The sequence below is a fragment of the Apodemus sylvaticus genome, chromosome 7 (genome assembly GCF_947179515.1).
Source record: "Apodemus sylvaticus chromosome 7, mApoSyl1.1, whole genome shotgun sequence".
NCBI classification, from domain to species: domain Eukaryota; kingdom Metazoa; phylum Chordata; class Mammalia; order Rodentia; family Muridae; genus Apodemus; species Apodemus sylvaticus.
The window spans coordinates 82643207-82650366 of record NC_067478.1 but is presented as its reverse complement, the minus strand read 5'-3'; the positions used below and the strand labels follow the sequence as shown (position 1 = coordinate 82650366).

Below are 7160 nucleotides of genomic sequence, written 5' to 3'. Positions count from 1 at the left end.
CCTTTGGAAATTGTCTGATGACAACCCCACCCCCACCCCCTGTATTTGAGCTTTGACCAATTGAACATTCTTTGGGTTCATTAAATAAATGTATGCCCCCCCCTTCTCCCGTAATGCTCTGATTTCATATCTATTTTCAATTTATCCAATCATCATCAGGCCAAGGGAAAGTTTCCTCTTGTCCCTAAAGTCTCCCCTCAGCCTGCCCCTAGAGGCACTGCCAAGTGCAGCTGCTGTGTTACATGTGTGCCAGTAGGTGGCAGAGATGGGAGAGGCTATGTTTATGCTCAGTGTTCTGACCTATGGACATTTGAATGATATTCCTGGAAAAAAGCAAGCCTATGATGACCACCAGTCCGGTACCAGGGGGTGGGGACAGGGTGCTACCCTGAGATAACCACTAGTCAGTTGCAGAGCAGGCTCGGAAGGGCTCCCAGGATAAGGAACAGGCCAAAGACTAGAAGAGCCCCACCTGGGATTGTAGGCCCTGGGCAGCTGTGAGCATGAGACAGACAACCCTCGCAAGAGGTCACTCAAGCGGGCCAGGCAAGAGGCCACTCAGGCGGGTCAGGCAAGAGGCCACTCAGGTGGGCCAGGCAAAGAGCAAGCCCGAGATGGTCACCAGAACTGTGCCATAGAGCCTGGGCAGGAAGCTAGCCTGACATGACCGCCAGTCTAATACCACACAGGCCTGGGAGGGCCGGGAGGGTGTGAAGGGTGGGGAAATGAATGGGATTAGAGTACATGGTGTGAAATTCACAAAGAACCAATAGAAAGCTTGAAAATATAAATCTATATATTTGTTTGGATCCCCGGGAACTGTGAATATATTTCAGAGTCAAATAAATTGCATGTGATTAAAAGATACATAGGATTTGAGGTGAGGAGATAGCCCTGAATTGTTTAAGATCCTATGTGAGCACAAAACTTTTCATAAGAGTGAGACAGGAGGGTCAGGAGAGTGTAGAAGTCTGTTTGACAGTGAGTACAGAAATCGGAATGACGGGACCGACAGCCAAGGAATGCTGGCAGGTTGTGGAAATTTGAAGAAGTCAAGAATGAATTCTTCCCTGGAGCCTCCAAGGGGCAGTGCCGGTGACCTATTGGTTTGAGAAGTGTGAGGCTCATCTGGGACTGAGAATTTTGAGAACAAACTTGTGCTATTTGTTCTAAGCTACTTAGTCCCTGGGGGTGGGGGTAGGGGTGAGAACAATTCCACTCATGTGGCCTACAATCTAAGGCCAATTCATCTAAATTTTCTGTCGTAGTTCTGTTTGTCATGTTTTAAGCGTTCAAGGTGTCAAGTGTTAGGTGACTAGTCCTGACCTCTGAGAACTTGATGGTGAACTTGGAATGCTTTTATAAGGCAATGAGGTCTCAACAGATCAATCCTGCCTGCTCTGGCCCTGCCTCCTCATTTTGCCTGAAGCTTAGTTGATTCACTTAGACCACTAGAACCTCCTGGGGTGACTCAGGGAGCATCTCACAGGTGACAAATACCTGAAGCCTGGTGCAGGAGAGGACTGGGAGCATGACCCTGTATAGAGCTGCATGCCTAACATGTGCAGGGCCCTGGGTTCAATGTCAGCACTTCAAATGCAACCACAAACCAGCACAGAGTGAGAGACTTGAACAGCCCCAGATTTTAATAGCCATTGATTAGACACTAACACTTAAAAGCTAGTGATACGGTCTAAGTACAAACAAACACGCTCATTTTAAGTACAGTGCGTAATGAGGGCAACAAGCAAATCTCTGAGAGACACGCATGCAGTTCACCCAGTTTCAGAAGGTACACACAGATTGTGTTAGAAGTCTGTCACTGTGGCAGACCCGGTAACACATGTCGCTTCTGTAAACACACCTTCCCGACAGCTTTATTGATGTATACTTGCTATACAGTAAGTGGTGTGTACCAACATGTACCATTTGGGAAACTTTGACATATCCATCTTTAAGATTATCTCCATTGTTTAATAATTAATAATAATAATAATAATAATAACCCATCACCCCTGAAAATTGTCTTCTGTGCTTTATAACTTGTTCTTCTCTCTGTCCCCTTGTGTCCCTTCTTGCCTGTCATCCCTACAGGTAACCACTGATGTGCTTCCTATCCTAGCACCCAAGCGAGGCAGCTTTCACCCACTTGTAACTCCAGACCTTGGGGAATTCGACACCTCTGACCCCTCACTGCACTGACTCAGACATACCTACCCCCAACAGACACATGGTTTGAAATGAGGAAAATAAGTCTTAGAAATCTGCACGCTTTAATTTCCCCTAGGAAAACACTCATGTAGGCTCTGCAGAAGCCACAGGTTGGATGGAGCTTCTGTGCTAGGGCCAGCTGGGTAAACTGAAACAGGAGTCCTTATGTTGAAGTTTCAGCCTCAGAGATGGAAGGAGACTGCTAATCTGAGTTTTGGAGAAATCAGGAAAGTGAGTGGGAATAGCCAGATTCTTATATGAGCGTGGTCAGGTGCTTCTCCCTGCTTGCAGGCAATGAGGTCGTAACACCTCATTCATGACTCCTCCCCCACCCAACCCTGAGCTTTAGCCTTTGCAAAAGGATGGCCCCTTTGAAACAACCAAACAACTTTACTCGTTCTGCACTCCTCAGTCTTCTTTTTTAATGAAGACATCTCCTCTGTCCAGCTCATTAGAACCTCACTCTAGCCAACAGGACAAGATGTTGCCTGACTCAAGAATTGTAGATAAGATCAATGGAGACCTTTAAGTTCGTTTGAATTTGTCTTCTGATGATTTGGCAGTTGACAAAGTGACCAGCAGGGCAGCACTGACAACTATGAAGCTCTGACTAAGAATGTAACAGGGGAGTCTGACCTTCTAAGGCCTCTCGTTTCTTGACAGAGCTTCAACGGTGGGAGTCAAGTTCCTCCTATCCTGACTCTGCTCTGTGGCATTCATTGAGTGTCTGGTATCCTGGCTGTGGAATTCAGGGTCAGTTTGCCTTTTGAAAAGGCTCTTGACCATTGGGTTTGGAGTACCTGAGACACTACCAGGAAACTGTAGTTCTACAGATACCTGTGGTTTCATGAAGTGGTGGCAGCTGCACAGGTTTGGGAGGTTACAGTATTGGGGGAGGGGGTTCATCCTCTTCGTCAACACTTTGAGATCTTAGGTAAGGGAGGCCTCAGGTGTCTGACTTGACAGGTGTCAGACAAAAATTGGAAAACCATTCTCGGATAATCTGGGGGGTGGGGAGGGGTGTCCTGAAAGCCAAGGATACAAGTTTGATGGTGTCCCAGCACATAGGAGCAGAGAGAGCAAGCAGAGCTCGTGTACACATGCATTTGTTCCTTTCTGCCCTGGTACAGGATGCAGCATGACCAAGTCTTTTAAATTCCTTAGACTCCAATGATAAACTGTAACCTGGTGAGCCAAGAGAAGCCTTTCCTCACTTAAGTTGCATTCACAGGGTATTTTATCACTAACAGAGAAAGAAAGTAAGATGGGGGAAGGGACAAAATGAGAATTTAAGGACTCATGGGAGGTGAAAGAAGAAAGATGAGGTGGGTGGATGGGTTAGGGGCAGAGACTCAACTAAACAAATTCTGCTTGAAAATATCATAGAGGTTCCCAACACTTAACCTTAAAAAAAATGGCAGAGAGATATGTGGGAGATGCCGTATCTGCAGTTAGTACACTGGAATTGCCATGTCTTTCTTTCTCTTCACTTCTTTCTTTGGGTTGGTAAATGCATGGAGTCTTTCTGATCCCTCTTTGGAGCCTATCAACTTTGACCTTGAATCACTTGTTAGATATACTTCCTCTTTGGAACACAATAGAAACTTCCCCTTGTTTTGATATCATCTATCTATCTATCTATCTATCTATCCACCATCTATTATCTATCATCTACTATTCATATATCTATTATCTGTATATCTATCTGTCTATCTATCATCTATTATCTATCTATCTATTATCTGTCTGTCTATCTATCTATTATCTGTCTAACTATCCATCATCTATTATCTATCATCTACTATTCATATATCTATTATCTGTATATCTATCTGTCTATCTATCAACAATTATCTATCTATTATCTGTCTATCTATCTCTCCATCTATCTATCTATCTATTTCCTGTCATCAATATATTATCTATCATCTATTTACCTATTATCTATCTTTTATATTTTCTATTATCTATCTATTGTCTATCAATTATCTATTTATCTATTATCTATTATATATCATATATTTTCTATCATCTATCTATTATCCATTTACTTACCTATCTATTATATATCATCTATCTATTAGCTATCTGTCTCTTTCTATCATTTATCTATATCAATCTATCTCTATTATCTATCACTTATATATATGTATGTATCTATCTATCTATCATCCATCTATTATCTATCATCTAATCTGTCATCTATATATCTATTATCTATCTATTTATCTATTATCTATCATCTATTTTCTATCATCTACTATCTATCATCTATCTATATCTATTACCCATCTCTCTCTCTTTCCATAATATCCATATATGCCATCTATCTATCTATTTAAATTTTCTCTTATAAACTGAAATGTACCTAATATCTGAGGAGAAGGAAGAGTGTAATGCTGTCAGGAATACTTACTGTTTGTCCTGCTGGGACCTACCAGTAAGATAGTTAAAGAATTCTTTATGTTTGCAGTGTTATGGCCTCTCTCCACCCCTGTGGTGGTGTGCCAGCCCCAAGAAGTTTTAAAGGCAGTCCATCATCATCAATTTAACTGGGTGCTGTCTGCAGGATAAGACAGCTTTTTCCCCTTTGTGGGTACTGTAGAAGCTCTCAGTTGATCAAATCCTTCTGTACCTCCTGATAACCCTATTCTCTGTCTCCCTCTCCATTTTTTCTTTGAGATGACTTTTTAAAAATTATTAAGGGGCTGGAGAGATGGCTCTGTGTTTAAGAGCACTTGTTGCTCTTCCCAAGTTCAATTCCCAGCAAACATATGGTGGCTGTCTTAGTTTGGGTTTTATTGCTGTGAGGAGATGCCATGACCACAGCAATTCTCATAAAGGAAAACATTTCACTGGGACTGGCTTACAGTTTCAGAGGTTCAGTCCATTACATCATGGCAGAAAGTGTGGCAGCATGTAGCAGACATGTTGCTGAGGAAGAAGCTGAGGGTTCTATATCTTGATCCAAAGTTATCCTGAAGAAGACTTGCCTCTGCACTGGGCAAAGCTTGAGCATGTATGTAAGACCTCAAAGCTCTGTCTCCACAACGCTAAACTTCCTCTAACAAGGCCACACCTCATATTAGTGCTATTTCCCATGGGCCAAGTGCATTCAAACCACCATAGTGGATCATAATCTTCTATAATGCAATCTGAAGGCCTCTTTCAACATGCAAGCATACATGCAGACAGAGAATTCATACATAAAGTTAATTAATTAATTAAAAAATAAAAGTTATAATTTAAAAACTGAACAAATAAAACATCTTAAATATTAGCAAGAGCCAGTCAGGCAGGGTGGAGTGTGCCTTCTGTTATCAGCACTCTAGAGGCAGAGGCAGGTGAGGCATCTCTATGCTTTGAGACTAACCTGGTTTGCATAGTGAGTTCTAGGCCAGCAAAAGATACGTGACAAGATCTTGTCTAAAAACAAGCAAAGCAAAAAAAATCCTAAAGATGAAAACCAAATACCAGCAAGAAGCTTAATTATAAATGAACATTTTTAGAACTGCTTGGAAAATTCCTTTCCAGATCACATGACTTGGAGAAGTCCTTGGTAAATAAGACTACTTTAAAAATTGTTCATTTAATGAAGCACAGTCTTAAGTTATCAATCAGAACAACAGCAACATCATCATCAACAACAACAACAATACACACATGCATGCCCACACACAGAGAGAACACATTACAATGCTCTCTTGCTTTGGTGAAGACTAACACATAAACTGTAAAAATGGTTAAACGGAAAATAACTTGAGAGGATGCCGAGTGCTTCCAAAAACCACAGAAAATTTTCTTGCTTAATTGTTAAAACATGGGCAAAAGTCCTCCTTGTTTCTTTACAAACTAGATCATGGAGTTTTGCTTATTTATATTAACTAAAGCGTATTCATGAAATATGTATGTAGATCGTGTTTAAGTAAGATAAATAATGAAACATTAATTGCTGAATTATATTTCAAGTAAATTTATATTTAAAGTAAATATAAAATAACTATATTTGACAACACCATGCAAATGTCTAGTTCCCTAGGAGGTCAGAAGAGGGTGTCAGAGGTCCCGGAAGTGAAGTTATGGATGGTTATGAGCCACCCTGTAGGTGCTGGGGCCTGAAATCTACAAGAGCAGGAAGTATTCCAAACCACTAAGCCTCCTGTTTTTGCCTTTCGAAGTTGAGGTCACTATAGAGGCCAGCCTGGTCTTGAACTTAAGATCCTTCTGCCTCAGCTCTCTCCAAGTGATAGAGCTTATAGGCATGCACCACCATGCCTGGCTGGCTATAATCTTGTTCTTCAGTTTATATGGTAGAAGCTTGATCCTCAGTATGACAGTGTGTGATGGAGATTTAGAGTAAGAGCTAGGCTGGGTGTGGTGGCAGATATTTGTAATCTCATCACTCAGAAGGCAGAGACAGGAGGATTGCTGTGAGTTTGAAGTCAGCCAGTCTCCATGGTGAGTTCCAGGCAAGCCAGGGCTACATAGTGAGATCCTATAAAAAGGAAAAAGTCAAAATAAGAAATAATTCAAGGAAATTAAAGTATAGGCTACTGCAATGGAAGGGCTTATGTGCTGTTCTTTTGGACTGAGTTGGTTTAGTAAGATCAAGTTGCTGTATTAAGAGTGAGGGTGGCCCCTTTCCTCTCTCCGGCTTCCTGTGTTACCTTCCTCTCTCTTAGGAATTCCTTCATCCAGACGCTCATGGAGGCTGATCAGATGGGTCTATCCAGGCTTAGACTCTATCCTGCCTCCGTAAGAAGGAGCTAGATAAATCTCTTTCTTCACGAAGTATAGAGTATCAGATATTTTTGTTATGGCAAGACGGTTACTATGTTAAAGCAATTATTATCAATGTAAAGTAATCAAGACTCAAGTAGAAGTGGAAGGTACAGAACAAATATCCCAAGATGTATCACAGTGTTGTAGAAGCTTCATGGAAAAATCTT

General features: G+C 41.6%; 1 non-coding gene across 1 annotated transcript; it reads left to right on the top strand.

Annotated features, from left to right (window-relative positions):
• Positions 1 to 201: 201 nt before the first annotated feature.
• Positions 202 to 331, top strand: LOC127690380 (small nucleolar RNA SNORA17). The gene has a single exon (XR_007979097.1). It is a non-coding gene; the product is annotated as a small nucleolar RNA SNORA17 (small nucleolar RNA).
• Positions 332 to 7160: the final 6829 nt, after the last annotated feature.